We start from the raw sequence: 18,808 nt of genomic DNA, 5'->3' as shown, positions 1-18,808 counted from the left end.
ACCTCTAGAGGAATGGAGGGCACGACCGAGAGTAAAGGGCCTTTCTGACATTGGTGCTTTCTGTCACTCCCCCAACCATTGCTCAAGGGCGGTTGTTTAAAAACCTATTGTCTGTCTCCTCCTCAGCATGTGGAACCACAATCATCAGGGCCTTGTCCCCATTGCTCAAGGGGAATATGTAGGCATTTTGTCTGAGCCGGGTTGGCAAGGTGGAAATGTGCAGGATGCAGATGTTCCAGACCAGAGAGTGAAGTGCTGGAAAGAAACAGCGTTCAGCCTCCTTTGTATGAAATGTTCCCAGGACGCTGTAACAGCACTTTTGAAAGGGAGTTTTTTCTCAGCTTCCTACAGAGCTGGAAGCAGGACAGTTTATGGCTTTTCTCCAATTGAAAGATGGAGGCAGTGCTTTGTGCCTTCCACCTCTAGAGCAATGGAGGGCACGGCTGAGAGTAAAGGGGTCTTTCTGCCAATGGTGCTTTCTGACATTCTCCCAACCATTGCACTTGGTGGTTAGTGAAAAGCCGATTGTCTGTCTCCTCCTCAGCATGTGGAACCACAATCAGCTGGGCCTCGTCCCCATTGCTCAAGGGGAAGATGTAGGCATTTCGTCTGAGCCGGCTTGGCAAGGTGGAATTGTGGCAGAAGCAGAAGTTCTAAAGTGGCGAGGTAAGGGCTGGCATGAAAGGCCATTTGACCTTCATTTCTATGACAGTTTCCCTGTAGGTGTTTCCCGGGAGCCGAGCAGGTGTTTCTGGCACACTCGGCAGGAGGTTTGGGCATGTCCGGCAGGTGGTTCCAGTCTGTCCAGGACGTGGTTCCGGCGTGTCTGACACGTGGTTCTGGTACGTCTCAGTGGTGGTTCCAGCATGCCTGGCAGGTGATCCCGGAGAGTCCTCCAAGTGATTCTGGCGTAACCTGCAGGTGATTTTGGCGTGTTTGGCTGGTGGTTCCAGCCTTCTCGGCAGGTGGTTCAGGTAGGTCCGGCAGGTGGTTCCAGTATGTCCGGGAGGTGGTTCTGGCGTGTCCGGCACTTGGTTCCAGCACGTCTGAGACATGGTTCCGGCATGCCCGCCAGGTGATCCCGGAGAGTCCGACAAGTGGTTCTGGCCTAGCAGGCATGTGATTTTTGCGTGTCCGGTAGGTGGTTCTGGCGACTCAAGTGGGTGGTTCTGGCGTGCGCGGCTGGTGGTTCAGTCGGGTCCGGCAGGTCATTCCGGTCTCTCCGTGAGGTGGTTCTGGCATGTCCAGCAAGTGTTTGCGGCACGTCTGAGAGGTGGTTCCAGCATGCCCAGCAGATGATTGCAAAGAGTCCGCCAAGTGGTACTGGCGTGGCTGGCATGTGATTTGGGCGTGTCTGGCAGGTGGTTCTGGGGAGTGGATCAGGTGATTCCGGAGATTCCGCCAAGTGATTCTGGCGTGGCCTTCAGGTGATTTTGGCGTGTCCGTCAGGTTGTTCCGTTCAGTCCGTGAGGTGGTTCTGGCATGTCCTTCACGTGGTTCTGGCACATCTGATGGGGGTTCTGTCATGCCCGGCCGGTGATTTCAGAGTGTCCTCCAAGTGATTCCAGTGTGCTCGGCAGGTGGTTCCGGTCTGTTTGGGAGGTGGTTTCGGGGTGTCCAGCTCGTGTTTCTGGTACGTCAGAGAGGTGGATCCTGCACGCCTGTCGGGTGATTCCCGAGTGTCCTGCAAGTTGTTCTGGTGTTGCCAGCAGGTGTTTTTGTCGTACTTGGCAAGTGGTTCTGGCGAGTCAAGCAGGTCGTTCCGGCATGCCCAGCAGATGATTCCGGAGTGTCCACCAAGTGGTTCTGGCGTAGCCGGCAGGTGATTTTGGCATGTCCTTCTGGTGATTCCAGTGAGTCGAGCAGGTGCTTCCGGCGAGCTGGGCAGGTGCTTCCGCTGTGTCTGGCATGCTGTTCTGGCACGTCTGACATGTGGTTCCGGCATGCCCAGCATGTCTTTCCAGACTGTCCGCAACGTGGTTCTGGCATAGCCAGCAGGTGATTTTGACATGTTCAGCAGGTGTTTCTGGCGAGTCGAGCAGGTGGTTCCGAGGTGCTCAGCAGGTGGTTCTGGCGTGACCGGCATGTGGTTCCGGTCTGTCCGGCACGTGGTTCCAGCGTGTACTGCATGTGTTTCTGGCACGTCCGAGATGTGGTACCAGCATGCCAGGCAGGTGATTCCGGAGTGTCCGACATTTGGTTCCAGCATAGGCGGCAGGTGATTTTGGCGGCTCCGGCAGGTGGTTCTGGCGTGTTGAGCAGGTGGTTCCGGCATGCTCGGCAGGTGGTTCAGGCACGTCTGGCAGGTGGTTCTGTTCTGTCAAGTAGGTGTTTCCGGCGTGTCCAGCACATGGTTCTGGCACGTCTGAGAGGTGGTTCCTGCATGCCCGGCAGGTGATTCCGGAGTGTCCGCCAAGTGGTTCTGGCGTAGCTGGCAGCTGATTTTGGCGTGTCCGGCAGGTGGTTCTGTGGAGTGGATCAGGTACTTCCAGCATCCTCGACTGGTGCTTCCGGCGTCTCCAGCTCGTGGTTCTGTCACGTCTGAGAGGTGGTTCTGTCATGCCCAGCAGGTGATTCCAGAATGTCCGACAAGTGGTTCTGGCATAGCTGGCAGGTGATTTTGGAGTGTCCAGCAGGTGGTTCCTGCGAGTCGAGGAAGTGGTTCCAGCATGCTCGGCAGGTGCTTCCGGCGTCTCCGGCACGTGTTTCTCTCATGTCTGAGAGGTGGTTCCGGCATGCCCAGCAGGTGATTCCGGATTGTCCACCAAGTGGGTCTGGCGTAGCCGGCAGGTGATTTTGGTGTGTCTGGCAGGTGGTTCCGGTGAGTTCAGCAGGTGGTTCCGGCGTGCTCGGCAGCTGGTTCAGGTGTGTCCGGCAGGTGGTTCCAGTCTATCCAGGATGTCATTCTGGCATCTCCGGCATGTGCTTCTGGCACGTCTGAAAGGTGTTTCCGGCATGCCTGGCAGGTGATTCCAGAGAGCCCACCAAGTGGCTCTGGTGTAGCCTGCAGGTGATTTTGCTTGTCCAGCGATGGTTCCAGCGTGTCGAGCAGGTGGTTCCCGAGAGACTGGCAGGTGATTCCAGTCTGTCAGGGAGGTGGTTCCGGCGTGTCCGGCACGTACTTCTGGCACATCTGAGAGGTTGTGCTGGGATGCCCAGCAGGTGCTTCCGGAGTGTCCAGCAAGTGGTTGTGGTGTACCCGGCAGGTGATTTTGGCATGTCCGACATGTGGTTCCAGCGAGTCAAGCAGGTGGTTCCGGCATGCTCGGCAGGTGGTTCCAGCGTGTCCGATAGTGTTTCCAGCCTGTCCAGTAGGTGCTTCCGGCGTGTCCAGCATGTGGTTCCGGCATGTCTGAGAGGTGGTTCCTGCATGCCCGGCAGGTGATTCCAGAGTGTCCGCCAAGTGGTTCTGGTGTAGCCAGCAGGTGATTTTGGCCTGTCCGGAAGGTGGTTCTGGGGAGTGGATCAGGTGGTTCTGGTGAGTCAAGCAGATGCTTCCGGCGTGGTCACCAGGTGGTTCAGGCATGTCTGGCGGGTGGTTCCAGACTGTCCAGGACGTGGTTCTGGAATGCCCGGCAGGTCATTCTGGACTGTCTGCCACGTGGTTCTGGCATAGCCGGAAGATGATTTTGGCTTGTCCGCCAAATGGTTTTGGCGAGAGAGCAGGCTGTTCAGGAGTGCTCGGCAGGTGGTTCAGATGTGTCCGACAGGTGGTTCCGGTCTGTCCGGGAGGTTGTTCCGGCATGTCAGGCACGTGGTTCTGGCACATCTAAAGACATTTCTGGCAGGCCCGACAGGTGATTCCGGAGTGTCTGCCAAGTGGTTCTGGCTTGTGTGGCAGGTGATTCGACAGTGTCCATCAAGTGGTTCTGACATAGCCTGCATGTGGTTCTGGCGTGCTCAGCAGGTGGTTCAGGCGTGTCCGGCAGTTGGTTCTGGCACTTCTGAGAAGTGCTTGTGGCATTCCCCGCAGGTGATTCCAGACTGTCCGCCAAGTGGTTCTGGTGTAGCTGGCCTGTGATTTTGGCGTGTCCGGCAGGTGGTTCCAGCCGGTCGAGGAGGTGGTTCCGGCGTGCTCGGCAGGTGGTTCCGGTCTGTCCGGGAGGTGGTTCCTGCATGTCTGGCACATTGTTCTGGCACGTCTTAGATGTGGTTCTGACACACCCAGCAGGTGATTCTGGAGTGTCGCCCAAGTGGTTCTGGCGTAGCCGGCAGGTGATTTTGGCGTGTCTGGCAGGTGGTTCCGGCTATTCGACGAGGTGGTTCTGGCGTGCTCTGCAGGTGGTTCAGGCGTATCCAGCAGGTGGTTCCGGCGAGTCGAGCAGGTGGTTATGGCATGCTCGGCAGTTGGTTCCGGTCTGTTTTGAAGGTGGTTCCTGCGTGTCTGTCACATCGTTCTGGCAGGTCTTAGATGTGGTTCCGACAACCCTGGCAGGTGATTCCAGGGTGTCCGCCTAGTGGTTCTGGCATAGCCAGCAGGTGATTTTGGCGTGTCCGACAGGTGGTTCCAGCAAGTAGAGCAGGTGGCTCTGGCCTGCTCGGCAGGTGCTTCTAGCGTCTCCGACACGTGTTTCTGGCATGTCTGAGAGGTGGTGCTGGCATTACCGGCAGGTGGTTCAGGCGTGTCCACCACATGTTTCCAGTCTGTCCAGGATTTGGTTCCAGCATGCACGGCAGGTGATTCCGGTTTGTCAACCAAGTGGTTCTGGTGTAGCCGGCAGGTGATTTTGGCGTGTCCGGCAGGTGCGTCCAGCATGTCAAGCATGTGGTTCAAGCGAGTCTGGCAGTTGGTTCCGGTCTGTCTGCGAGGTGGTTCCTGCGTGTTCCGGCGTGCTTGGCAGGTGGTTCAGGCATTTCGGGCAGGTGGTTCCACTCTGTCCTGTAGGTGCTTTTGGTGTGTCCCGCACATGGTTCTGGCACGTCTGAGAGGTGGTTCCAGCATGCCCGGCAGGTGATCCTGGACTAACCCACGTGGTTCTGGCGTAGCCGGCAGGTCATTTTGGCGTGTCCGTCAGGTGGTTCCGGCATGTCAAGCAGGTGCTTCCGGCGAGCTGGGCTGGTGGTTCAGGCGTGTCCAGCAGGTTCTTCTGGTCGGTCCAGGAGGTGGTTCCGGCGTGTCCGGCAGGTGGTTCCTGTCTGTCTGGGAGGTGGTTGTGGCGTGCTCAGCAGGTGCTTCCGGCGTCCCCGGCACGTGCTTCTAGCACATCTGAGAGGTGGTTGTGGCATGCCCGGCAGGTGATTCCGGACTGCCCGCCACGTGGTTCTGGCACGTCTGAGAGGTGGTTCCGGCATGCTGGGCAGGTCATCCCGGAGAGTCCTCCAAGTGATTCTGGCGTAGCCGTCAGGTGGTTTCGGTCTGTCCGGGAGTGGTTCCGGCGTGTCCGGCATGTGGTTCCGGCACGTTTCATAGGTGGTTCTGGCATGCCCGGCAGGTGATTCCCTAGTGTCCGGCAAGTGGTTCTGGTGGAGCCGGCAGGTGATTTTGGCGTGTCTGTCAGCTGGTTCCCACGAGTCAACAAGGTGGTTCCGGTGAACTCGTCTGGTGCTTCCAGACTCTCCGGCACGTGGTTGTGGCACGTCTGAGATGTGGATCCGACATGCCCAGCAGTTGATCCCCGAGAGTCATCCACGTGGTTCTGGCGTACCTGGCAGGTGATTTTGGCATGTCCGGCAGGAGGTTCTGGGGAGTGGATAAGGTACTTCCGGCATGCTCGGCAGGTGCTTCCGGAGTCTCCAGCATGTGGTTCTGGCACATCTGAGAGTTGGTTCCAGCATGCCCGGAAGGTGATTCTGGAGTGTCCAACAAGTCGTTCTGGCATAGCTAGCTGGTGATTTTGGCGTGTCTGGCAGTTGGTTCTGGCAAGACGAGCAGGTGGTTCCGGCATGCTAGGCAGGTGCTTCCGGCGTCTCCAGCATGTGGTTCTGGCACGTCAGAGAGGTGGTTCCGGCATGCCCGGCAGGTTATTCCAGATTGTCCACCAAGTGGTTCTGGCATAGCCGGCAGGTGATTTTGGAGTGTCCGTCAGGTGGTTCCCACAAGTCGAGAAGGTGGTTCTGGTGAGCTCGGCAGGTGCTTCCGGAGTCTCCAGCACGTGGTTGTGGCACGTCTGAGATGTGGACCCGACATGCCTGGCAGGTGATTCCAGAGTGTCCGACAAGTGGTTCTGGCACAGCCGGCGTGTGATTTTGGCGTGTCCGGCAGGTGGTTCCATCGAGTCAAGCAGGTGGTTCCGGCGTGCTCGGCAGGTGCTTCCAGCGTCTCCCTACATGTTTCTGGCACGTCTGAAAGGTGGTTCCGGGAAGCCTGACAGGTTATTCCGCAGTGTCCGGCACGTGGTTGTGGCACGTCTGAGTTGTGGATCCGACATGCCCTGCAGGTGATTCCGGAGTGTCCGGCAAGTGGTTCTGGCATTGCCGGCTGGTGATTTTGGCATGTCCAGCTGGTGGCTCCGGCGAGTCAAGCAGGTTGTTCCGGCGTGCTCAGCAGGTGGTTCAGGCGGGCCCGGCATGTGGTTCCTGTCTGTACAGGAGGTGGTTCCGGCATGCCCGGCGGGTGATTCCATAGAGTCCACCACATGGTTCTGGCCCAGCCAGCAGGTGATATTGGCGTCTCCAGCAGGTGGTTCCGGCAAGTCGAGCAGGTGGCTCCGGCGTGCTCGGCAGGTGCATCCAGCATCTCTGGCACGTGGTTCTGGCATGTCTGAGAGGTGGTTCCAGCATGTCTGTGAGGTGATTCCGGAGTGTCCACCAAGTTGTTCTGGCGTAGCTGGCAGGTGATTTTGGCGTGTCCAGCAGGTGGTTCTGTGGAGTGGATCAGGTACTTCTGGCATTCTCAGCAGGTGCTTCTGGTGTCTCTGGTATGTGGTTCTGGCACATCTGAAAGGTGGTTCCAGCATGCGCGGCAGGTGATTCCGGAGTGTCCGAAAAGTGGTTCTGGCATGGCCGGCTGGTGATTATGGCGTGTCCGACAGGTGGTTCTGGCGAGTCCAGCACGTGGTTCTGGCGTGCTCGCCAGATCATTCATGCGGGTCCAGCATGTCGTTCTGGTATGTCCAGGATGTGGTTCCCGCGTGTCCGGCACGTGGTTCTGGTACGTCTCAGAGGTGGTTCCAGCATGCCCGGCAGGTGATTCCGGACTGTCCCCCACCTGGTTCTAGCACGTGTGAGAGGGGGTTCCAGCATGCCCGCCAGGTGATCCCGGTGAGTCCAAGTGGTTCTGGTGTAGCCGGTAGGTGATTTTGGCATATCCGGTAGGTGGCTTGGGCGAGTCAAGAAGGTGGTTCCAGCGTGCTCGGCTGGTGGTTCAGGCAGGTCCGGGAGGTGGTTCCGGTCTGTCCGGGAGGTAGTTCCGGTGTGTCCAGCACGTGGTTCAGGCACGTCTCAGAGGTGGTTCTGGCATGACTGGCTGGTGATTCCGGAGTGTCCAGCAAGTGGTTCTGGCATAGCCGGCAGGTGATTTTGCCGTGTCTGGCAGGTGGTGCTGGCAAGTCGAGCAGGTGGTTTTGATGAGCTCGGCTGGTGCTTCCGGCGTCTCTGGCACGTGGTTCTGGTACGTCTGAGAGGTGGTTCAGGCATGCCCGGCACGTGATTCCGGCTTGTCCACTAAGTGGTTCTGGCGTAGGCAGCAGGTGATTTTGGCGTGTCTGGCAGGTGGTACCGGCATGTCGAGCAGGTGGTTCCAGCGTGCTGGGCAGGTGCTTCCAATGTCTTTGGCACGTTGCTCTGGCATGTCTGAGAGGTGGTTCCAGCATGGCCGGCATGTGATTCTGGAGTGTCGTCCAAGTTGTTCTGGCGTAGCCGGCAGGTGATTTTGGCATGTCCGTCAGGTGGTTCTGGCATGTCATGCAGGTGGTTCCGGTGTCCTGGACAGGTGCTTCCGGTGTCTTTTGCACGTGGTTCTGGCACGCATGAGAGGTTGTGCCAGCATGCCCAGAACGTTATTCCGGCTTGTCCGCCAAGTGGTTCTGGCGTAGTCAGTAGGTGATTTTGGCATGTCCGGCAGGTGCATCTGGTGAGTCAAGCATGTGGTTCCAGCGAGTCTGGCAGTTGGTTCCGGTCTGTCTGTGAGGGTTCCTGCGTGTTCCGGCATGCTCGGAAGGTGGTTCAGGCATTTCAGGCAGGTGGTTCAACTCTTTCCTGTAGGTGCTTTTGGCGTGTACCACACATGGTTCTGGCACATCTGAGAGGTGGTTTCGGCATGCCCGGCAGGTGATCCTGGACTAACCCCACGTGGTTCTGGCGTAGCCGGCAGGTGATTTTGGTGTGTCCAGCAGATGGTTCCGGTGATTTGAGCAGGTGGTTCTGGCGTGTCCGGCAGGTGGTTCTGGTCTGTCCGGTAGGTGGTTCCGGCGTGCCTGGCACGTGGTTCTGGTACGTCTGAGAGGTGGTTCCCACATGCCCATCAGGTGATTCTTGACTGTCCACCACGTGGTTGTGGCATGTCTGAGAGGTGGTTCCGGCATGCAATGCAGGTCATACCGGACTGTCCCCCACATGGTTCCAGCATGTCTGTGTGGTGGTTCCGGCATGCCCGGCAGGTCATCCCGCAGAGTCCTCCAAGTGGTTCTGGCACAGCCGTCAGGTGATTTTGGCGTGTCCAGCATTTGGTTCCGGCGTGCTTGGCAGGTGGTTCAGGCAGGTCTGGCAGGTGGTTCCGGTCTGTCTGGGAGGTGGTTCTGGCGTGTCTGGCATGTGTTTCCAGCACGTTTCATAGGTGGTTCCGGCATGCCCGGCAGGTGATTCCCTAGTGTCCGGCAAGTGGTTCTGGCGTAGCCAGCAGGTGATTTTGGCGTGTATGTCAGCTGGTTCCCACGAGTCAACAAGGTGGTTCCGGTGAGCTCGTCAGGTGCTTCTGGACTCTCCGGCATGTGGTTGTGGCACATCCGAGATGTGGATCCGACATGCCCGACACGGGATTCTGGAGTGTCCGACTAGTGGTGCTGGAGCAGCCGGCAGGTGATTTTGGCATGTCTGGCAGGTGGTTGCGGCGAGTCGAGCAGGTGAATCTGGCGTGCTCGGCAGGTGCTTCCAGTGTCTCCAGTCCGTGTTTCTGGCACTTCTGAAAGGTGGTTCCTGGATGCCCGACAGGTGATGACAGAGTGTCCGGGAAGTGGTTCTGGCATAGCCAGCAGGTGATTTTGGCATGTCCGGTAGGTGATTTTGGCGTGTCCAGATGGTGGTTCCAGCAAGTCGAGAAGGTGGCTCTGGCGTGCTCGGCAGGTGTTTCCGGCGTGTCTGGCACGTGGTTCTGGCACGTCTGAGAGGTGGCTCCCGCATGCCCATCAGGTGATTCCGGACTGTTCTCCACGTGGTTCTGGCACGTCTGAGAAGTGGTTCCGGCATGCAATGCAGGTCATCCCGGACTGTCCCCCACATGGTTCCAGCATGTCTGTGAGGTGGAGCCAGCATGCCCGGCTGGTGATCCCGGAGAGTCATCCAAGTGATTCTGGCGTAGCCAGCAGGGGATTGTTGCGTGTCCGGCCTGTGGGTCCTGTGACTTGAGCAGGTGGTTCCGGCATGCTCAGCAGGTGGTTCAGGCACATCCGGCAGGTGGTTCCGTTCTGTCCTATAGGTGGTTCCGGCGTGTCTGGCACATGGTTCCGTCACGTCTGAGAGTTCGTTCCGGCATGCCCAGCAGTTGATCCCTGAGAGTCCTCCAAGTGGTTCTGGTGTAGCCGGCAGGTGATTTTGGCATGTCCAGCAGGAGGTTCTGGGGAGTGGATAAGGTAATTCCAGCATGCTCGGCAGGTGCTTCCGTCGTCTCCGGCATGTGGTTCTGGCACATCTGAGAGTTGGTTCCGGCATGCCCAGAAGGTGATTCCGGAGTGTCCGACAAGTGGTTCTGGCATAGCTAGCTGGTGATTTTGGCGTGTCCGGCAGGTGGTTCTGGCGAGACAAGCAGGTGGTTCCGGCGTGCTCGGCAGGTGGTTCAATTGGGTCCGGCATGTGGTTCTGGTATGTCCGGAAGGTGGTTCCTGCGTGTCCGGCACATCGTTCCGGCACGTCTGAGAGGTGGTTCCGGCATGCCTGGCATGTCATTTCAGAGAGTCTGCCAAGTGGTTCTGGCGTAGCCGGCATGTGATTTGGGCGTGTCCGGCAGGTGTTTCCAGCGAGTCGAGCAGGTGGTTCCAGCATGCTGGGCAGGTGCTTCCGGTGTCCTTGTCACGTGGTTCTGGCATGTCTGAGGGGTAGTTGTGGCATGCCCGGCAGGTGATTACGGAGTGTCCGGCAAGTGGTTCTGGCATACCCGGCAGGTGATTTTGCGTGTCCGGCAGTGGTTCCGGCGAGTCTAGCAGGTGGTTCCTGCGTGCTTGGCAGGTGGTTCAGGCGTGTCCAGCAGTTGGTTCCATTCTGTCCAGGACGTGGTTCTGGCGTGTCCGGCGCACGGTTCTGGTACGTCTGAGAGGTGGGTCCCGCATGCCCGGCAGGTGATTTCGAGGTGTCCGCCAAGTGGTTCTTGCATAGCCGGCAGGTGATTTTGGCATGTCCAGCAGGTGGTTCTGGGGAGTGGATCTGGTTGTTCAGGCATGCTCGGCAGGTGCTTCTGCTGTCTCCAGCATGTGCTTCTGGCACATCTGAGAGGTGGTTCCGGCATGCCTGGCAGATGATCCCGGACTGTCCCACACGTGGTTCTGGCATAGCTGGCAGGTGATTTTGGCCTGTCCATCAGGTGTTTCCGGTGATTCGAGCAGGTGGTTCAGACGAGCTGGGGTGGTGGTTCAGGCATGTCCGGCAGGTTTTTCCTGTCTCTCTGGGAGGTGGATCCTGCGTGTCTGGCAGGTGGTTCCTGTCTGTCTGGGAGGTGGTTCCTGCGTGTCTGGCACATGGTTCTGGCACGTCTTAGATGTGGTTCCAACATGCCTGGCAGGTGATTCCAGAGTGTCCTGCAAGTGGTTCTGGCGTAGTCGGCAGGTGATTTTGGAGTGTCCGGCATATGGTTCCCGTGAGTCGAGCAGGTGGTTCCGGCATGCTCGGCAGGTGCTTCCGGTGTCTCTGGCACGTGTTTCTGGCACGTCTGAGAGGTTGTGCTGGCATGCCCTGCAGGTGATTCCGGAGGGTCCGGCAACTGGTTGTGGTGTAGCTGGCAGGTGATTTTGGCGTGCCTGGCAGGTGGTTCCGGTGTGCTCAGCAGATGGTTCAGGCAGGTCCGGCAGGTGGCTCGGGTCTGTCCGGGAGGTGGTTCCGACCTGTCCAGCATGTGGTTCTGGCATGTCTGAGAGGTGGTTCCGGCATGCCCGGCAGGTGATTCCGGGGTGTCCGACAAGTGGTTCTGTCGTACCTGGCTGGTGATTTTGGCGTGTCCGACAGGTGGTTCGGGCGAGTCGAGCAGGTGCTTCCGGCGTTCTGGGCTGGTGGTTCAGGCATGTACAGAAGGTTGTTTCGGTCTGTCCAGGAGGTGGTTCCGGCTTGTCTGGCAGGTGGTTCTTGTCTGTCCGGAAGGTAGTTCCGGTGTGCTCGGCAGGCGCTCCTGGCGTCTTCGGCATGTGCTTCTAGCACATCCGAGAGGTGGTTCTGGCATGCCTGGCATTTGATTCTGGCATAGCCGGCTGGTTATTTTGGCATGTACGGCAGGTGGTTCCTGCGAGTGGAGCAGGTGGTTCTGGCGTGCTCGACAGATGGTTGAGGCTTGTCCGGCATGTGGTTCCACTCTGCACGGGAGGTGGTTCCGGCGTGTCCATCACATGGTTCTGGCACGTCTGAGACGTGGTTCTGGCATGCTAGGCAGGTGATTCCGTAGCGTCTGCCAAGTGGTTCTGGTGAGGTCGGCAGATGATTTTTGCGTGTTCGGCAGGTGGGTCTGGCGAGTCGAACAGGCGGTTATGGCTAGTCCGGCAGGTGGTTCTGGGCTGTCTGGGAGGTGATTCCGGAGTGTCCGGCAAGTGGTTCTGGCACAGCCGGCATGTGATTTTGGCATGTCCGGTAAATAGGTCCTGCGACTCGAGCAGGTGGTTCCTGCGTGCTCAGCAGGTGGTTCACGCGTGTCCAGAAGGTGGCTCCAGTCTGTCCAGGACGTGGTTCCGCCGTGTCCGGCACTTGGTTCTGGTACGTCTTAGAGGTATTTCCGGCATGCCTGGCAAGTGATTCCGGACTGTCCCCCACATGGTTCTAGCACTTCTGAGAGGTGGTTCTGGCATGTCCGGCCGGTGATTCCGGAGAGTCCTCCAAGTGATTCTGGCGTAGCTGGCAGGTGATTTTGTCGTGTCCGGCAGGTGGTTCCGGCATGTCGAGCAGGTCGTTCCGGCGTGCTTGGCAGGTGCATCCGGTGTCTCTGACACGTGGTTCCGGCATGTCTTAGAGGTGTTTCCATCATGCCAGGCAGGTGAATCCAGAGTGTCCGGCAATTGGTTCTGGCGTAGCCGGCAGGTGATGTTTCCGTGTCTGGCTGGTGGTTCCAGCTATTCGAGCAGGTGATTCCGGTGTGCTCGGCAGGTTGTTCAGGCGTGTCCAGCAGGTGGTTCCGGTCTGTCTGGGAGATGGTTCCAGAGTCTCCGGCATGTGGTTCTGGCACGTCTGAGAGGTGGTTCCCGCATGCCCTGCAGGTGATTCCGTAGTGTCCGGCAAGTGGTTCTGACATAGCTAGCTGGTGATTTTGGCGTGTCCGACAGGTGGTTCTGGCGAGTCAATCAGGTGGTTCCGGTGTGCTCGGCAGGTCGTTCACGTGGGTCCGGCAGGTCATTCTGGTCTGTCCAGGATTTGGTTCCAGCGTGTCCAGCACGTGGTTCTGGTATGTCTCAGAGGTGGTTCCTGCATGCCCGGCAGGTGATTCCGGACTGGCCACACCTGGTTCTAGCACATGTGAGAGGTGGTTCCAGCATGCCCACCAGGTGATCCCAGAGAGTCTGACAAGTGGTTCTGGTGTAGCCGGCAGTTGATTTTGGCATGTCCAACAGGTGTTTCCGGCAAGTTGAGCAGGTCGATCCGGCGTGGTTGGCAGGTGCTTCCGGTGTCTTTGGCACGAGGTTCCGGCACGTCTGAGAGGTGGTTCCGGCATGCCCGGCATGTGATTCCAGAGTGACCACCAAGTGGTTCTGGCATAGCCAGCAAGTGACTTTTTCGTGTCCGGCAGGTGGTTCCGGCAAGTCGAGCAGGTGGTTCCGGCATGCTGGGCTGGTGGTTCAGGCGTGTCCGGCAAGTTTTTCCGGCGAGTCGAGCCGGTGGTGCCAGAGTGCTCGGCATGTTCTTCTGGCGTCTCTGGCATGTGGTTGTGGCACGTCTGAGAGGTGGGTCCGTCATGCTCGGCAAGTGATTCTGGAGTGTCCGCCAATGGTTCTGGCATAGCCGGCCGGTGATTTTGGCATGTCCGGCACGTGGTTTCGGCGAGGCGAGCAGGTGGCTCCAGAATGCTCGGCAGGTGGTTCCGGCTTGTCCAGTTGGTGGTTCTGGCCTGTCCGGTAGGCTCTTCCGGTGTTTCCGGCACGTGGTCCTGGCACGTCTGAGAGGTGGCTCCTGAATGCCCGGCAGGTGATTCCTGAGTGTCCGCCAAGTGGTTCTGGCATAGCCGGCAGGTCATTTTGGCCTGTCCGGGAGGTGGTTCTGTGGAGTGGATCAGGTCGTTCTGGCATGCTCGACAGGTGCTTCCGGAGTCTCTGGCATGTGGTTCTGGCGCATCTGAGAGGTGGTTACGGCATGCCCTGCAGGTGATTCTGGAGTGTCAGCTATGTGGTTCTGGCGTAGCCAGCAGGTGATTTTGGTGTGTCCAGCAGGTGGTTCCAGCGAGTTGAGCAGGTTCTTCCGGCATGGTTGGCAGGTGGTTCAGGAGTGTCCGGCAGGTGGTTACTGTCTGTCCAGGATGTGGTTCCAGCGTGTCCGGCACGTGGTTCTGTTACGTCTGAGAGGTGATTCTGGCATGCCCAGCAGGTGATTCCGGACTGTCTGCCATGTGGTTCTGGCACGTCTGAGAGGTAGTTCTGACATGCCCGGCAGGTGATCCCGGAGAGTCCTCCAAGTGGTTCTTGCGTAGCCATGTGTTGATTTTGGCGTGTCTGGCTGGTGGTGCCGGCATGCTCGGCAGGTGGTTCAGGCAGGGCCGGCAGGTGGTTCCAGCATGTCCGGCACGTGGTTCCGGCATGTCTGAGAGGTGGTTCTGGCATGCCCGGCAGGTGATTCCGGATTGTCCACCAAGTGGTTCTGGCATAGCTGGCAGGTGATTTTGACGTGTCCGGCGGGTGGTTGCGGCTATTCGTGCAGGTGCTTGCAGCGATGTCAGCAGGTGCTTCCGGCGTCTCCGGCACGTGGTTCTGGCACATTTGAGAGGTGCTTCCGGCATTCCCGGCAGTTGCTTCTGGAGTGTCTGGCAAGTGGTTCTGGCATAGCCGGCAAGTGATTTTGGCATGACCAGCAGCTGGGTCCTGCGTGTCGTGCAAGTGTTTCCGGCAAGCTTGCCAGGTGGTTCAGGTGTGTCCAGGATGTGGTTCTGCCACATCTGAGAGGTGGGTCCAGCATGCCAGGCAGGTGATTCTGGTTTGTCAGCCAAGTGGTTCTGGCGTGGCCAGCAGGTGATTTTGCATGTCCAGCGGTGGTTCCAGCGAGTCAAGCAGGTGGTCTCGGCATGCTCGACAGGTGCTTCCTGCGTGTCCGGCACGTGGTTCTGGCACATCTGAGAGGGGTTTCTGGCATGCCCGGCATGTGATTCCAGATTGTCCACTACGTGGTTCTGGCATTGCCGGCAGGTGATTTTGGTGTGTCCGGCAAGTGGTTCTGGCGCAGCCGGCATATGATTTTGGCATGTCCGGTAAATGGGTCCTGCGAGTCGAGCAGGTGGTTCCTGCGTGTTCGGCAGGTGGTTCAGGCGTGTCCGGAAGTTGGTTCCAGTCTGTCCAGGACGTGTTTCCGTTGTGTCTGGCTCGTGGTTCTGGTACGTCTCAGAGGTGGTTCCAGCATGCCTGGCAGGTGATTCCGGACTGTCCCCCTCATGGTTCTAGCACTTCTGAGAGGTGGTTCTGGCATGTCGGGCCGGTGATTCCGGAGAGAGCTCCAAGTATTTCTGGCATAGCTGGCAGGGGATTTTGTCATGTCCCGCAGGTGGTTCCGGTATGTCAAGCAGGTCGTTCCGGCAAGCTCGGCAGGTGCTTCCGGTGTCTCCGGCACGTGGCTCTGTCTGGTTTGAGAGGTGGTTGTGGCACGCCCGGCAGGTGATTCCGGAGTGTCTGGCAAGTGGTTCTGGCATAGCTGGCAGGTGATTTTGGCGTGTCTGGCAGGTGAGTCCTGCGAGTCGAGCAGGTGGTTTTGGCATGCTTGCCAGGTCATTCAGGCGTGTCCGGCAGGTGGTTCCATTCTGTTCCGTAGGTGGTTCCGGCATGTCCGGCATGAGAGTCTGGCATGTCCGAGAGGTGGTTCCGGGATGCCTGACAGGTGATTTCGGAGTGTCCGACAAGTGCTTCTGGCGTAGCCGGCAGGTGATTTTGGGTGTCCGGCAGGTGGTTCTGTGGAGTACCTCCGGTACTTCTGGCATTCTCGGCAGGTGCTTCCGGCGTCTCTAGCTCATGCTTCTAGCACATCTGAGAGGTGGTTCCGGCATGCCCGGCAGGTGATTCCGGAGTGTCCGGCAAGTGGTCATGGCGCAGCCGGCATGTGATTTTCGCATGTCCGGTAAGTGGGTCCTGCGAGTCGAGCAGGTGGTTCCTGCATGCTCTGCAGGTGGTTCAGGCATGTCCGGCACTTGGATCCAGTCTGTCCAGGACGTGGTTCCGGGGTGTCCACCACGTGGTTCTGGTAGGTCTCAGAGGTGGTTCCTGCACGTCTCAGAGGTGGTTCCGGCATGCCCAGCAGGTGATCCAAGAGAGTCCTCCAAGTGAGTCTGGCGTAGCCTGCAGGTGATTTTGGCATATTTGGCAGGTGGTTCCGGCATGCATGGCAGGTGGTTCCGGGAGGCCCGGTAGGTGGTTCCGGTCTGTCCCGGAGGTGGTTCCAGCGTGTCCAGCACGTGGTTCCAACATGTCGGACAGGTGGTTCTGGCATGTCCGGCAGTTGATTCCAGATTGTCCGCCAAGTGGTTCTAGCGTGGTGGCAGGTGATTTTGGCGTGACCAGCAGGTGGTTCCAGCAAGCCTGGCAGGTGATTCTGAAGTGTTCCCCAACTGGTTGTGGCGTAGCCAGCAGGTGATTTTGCCGTGTCCAGCAGGTGGTTGTGGCGAGTCAAGCAGGTGGTTCCGGTGTGCTCGGCAGGTGATTCTGGTGTCATTGGCATGTGGTTCTGGCATGTCTGAGAGGTGTTTCTGGCATGACCGTCAGGTGATTCCGGAGTCTTCACCAACTGGTTCTGGCGTAGCTGGCAGGTGATTTTGCATGTCCGCAGGTGGTTCTGGCGAGTCGAGCCGGTGGTTCCGGCGTGTCCGGCAGGTGGTTCTGGGGTGTCCGGCCCGAGGTTCTGGCACGTCTGAAAGCTTGTGTCGGCATGCCCTTCACATGATTCCGGCTTGTCCCCCAAGTGGTTCTGGTGTAGCGGGCATGTGATTTTGGCATGTCAGGCAGGAGGGACCGGTGAGTCAAGCAGGTGGTTCCGGTGAGTGTTCGTGTGGTTCTGGTCTGTCTGCGAGATGGCTCCGGCCTGTCCGGCACGTGTTTCTGGCACTTCTGAGAGGTTGTGCTGGCATACCCGGCAGGTGATTTTGGCGTGTCAGGTAGGTGGTTCCGGCGAGTCGAGTAGGTGGTTCTGGCGTGCTGGGCAGGTGGTTCAGGCGGGTCTGGCAGGTGGTTTCGGTCTGTTCGGTGTGTGGTTCCGGCATCTCAGGCATATGGTTATGGCACGTCTGAGAGGTGGTTCCGGCCGGCCCGACAGGTCTTTCCGGAGTGTCCGCCAAGTGGTTCTGGCGTAGCTGGCAGGTGATGTTGGCGTGACCAGCAGGTGGTTCCAGCAAGCCCGGCAGGTGATTCCGAAGTGTTCACCAACTGGTTGTGGCATAGCTGGCAGGTGATTTTGGCGTGTCCGGCAGGTGGTTCTGGCGAGTCGAGCAGGTGGTTCTGGCGTGCTCGGCAGGTGCTTCCGGTGTGATTGGCATGTGGTTCTGGCATGTCTGAGAGGTGGTTCCGGCATGCCCGGCAGGTGATTCTGTAGTGTTTCCTAAGTGGTTCTGGCGTAGCCGGCAGGTGATTTTGCAAGTCCGGCAATGGTTCCGGCGAGTCGAGCCAGTGGTTCCGGCGTGTCTGGCAGGTGGTTCCGGTCTGTCCGGCAGGTGTTTCTGGTGTGTCCGGCAGGTGGCTCTGGTGAGTCGAGCAGGTGGTTCCAGCGTGCTCGGCATGTGGTTCAGGCAGGTCCGGCAGGTGTTTGCAGTCTGTCCATGACGTGGTTCCGGCATGCCCACAAGGTGATTCTGCAGTGTCCACCAAATGGTTCGGGCGTAGCCGGTATATGATTTTCGCCTGTCAGGCAGGTGGTTCCGGCATGTCCAGCAGGTGGTTCCGGCGAGCTCAGCAGGTGCTTCTGGTCTCTACGGCATGTGGTTGTGGCATGTCTGAGAGATGGTTCCGGCATGCCTGGTAGGTGATTCCGGAGTGTCTGCCGAGTGGTTCTGGCATACCCGGCTGGTGATTTTTGCGTGTCCGACAGGTGTTTCTGGCGAGTTGAGCAGGTGGCTCTGGAATGCTCAGCAGGTGCTTCCAGCGTCTCCGGCACGTGGTTCTGGTGTGTCTGAGAGCTGGCTCTGGCATGTCCGGCAGATGACTTCGGAGTGTCCGGCAAGTGGTTCTGGTGTAACCTGCAGCTGATTTTGGCATGTCTGGCAGGTGGTTCCAGCGAGTGGAGCAGGTGTCTCCGGCGTGCTCGGCAGGTGATTCCGGACTGTCTGCCACTTGGTTCTGGCATAGTGGGCGGTTGATTTTGGGGTGTCCGGCAGGTGGTTCTGGCGATTCAATCAGGTGGCTCCACCGTGCTTGGCAGGTGGTTCTGTCGTGTCCGCCAAGTAGTTTGGCATAGCCAGGAGGTGATATTGGCTTCTCCGGCAGGTGGTTCTTGCGAGTCGAGCAGCAGGTTCCGGCGTGCTCGGCAGGTGCATCCGGTGTCTCTGGCATGTGGTTCTGGCACGTCTGAGAGGTGGTTCCGGCATGCCCTCCCGGTGATTACAGAGTGTCCAGCAAGTGGTTCTGGCATAGCTGGCTGGTGATTTTGGCAAGTCCATCAGGTGGCACCAGCAAGTCGAGCAGGTGGTTCAGGCGGGTCCGCCAGGTGGTTCCTGTCTGTCCAGTAGGTGGTTCCGAAATGTCCGGCACGTGCTTCCTGCACATCTGAGAGGTGGTTCCGGAATGCGCGGCGCGTGATTCCATATAGTCCGCCACGTGGTTCTGGCCTAGCCGGCACGTGATTTTGGCTTCTCCAGCAGGTTGTTCTGGCGAGTTGAGCATGAGGTTCCAGTGTGCTCGGCAGGTGCATCTGGTGTCTCTGGCACGTGGTTCTGGCGCCTCAGAGAGGTGGTTCCAGCATGCCCGACAGGTGATTCTGTAGTGTCCGGCAAGTGGTTCTGGCGTAGCCGGCAGGTGATTTTGGCGTGTCCGGCAGGTGATGTTGGTGTGTCCGGCAGGTGATTTTGGCATGTCTGGCAAGTTCTTATGGCATAGCCGGCTGGTGATTTTGGCGTGTCCAGCAGGTGGCTCCAGGGAGTCGAGCAGGTTGTTGCGGCGTGCTCAGCAGGTGGTTCAGGCGGGTCCCGCAGGTGGTTCTGGTCTGTCCAGTAGGTGGTTCCGGTGTGTCCGTCACGTGCTTCAGGCACGTCTGATAGGCGGTTCCGGCATGCCCAGCGGGTGATTCCATATAGTCCCCCACGTGGTTGTGGCCTAGCCGGCAGGTGATTTTGGCGTCTCCGGCAGGTGGTCCCGGC

This window comes from Equus caballus, chromosome 2 (assembly GCF_041296265.1).
Source record: "Equus caballus isolate H_3958 breed thoroughbred chromosome 2, TB-T2T, whole genome shotgun sequence".
Classification (NCBI taxonomy): Eukaryota; Metazoa; Chordata; class Mammalia; order Perissodactyla; family Equidae; genus Equus; species Equus caballus.
Note: the sequence above shows the minus strand (reverse complement) of the source record.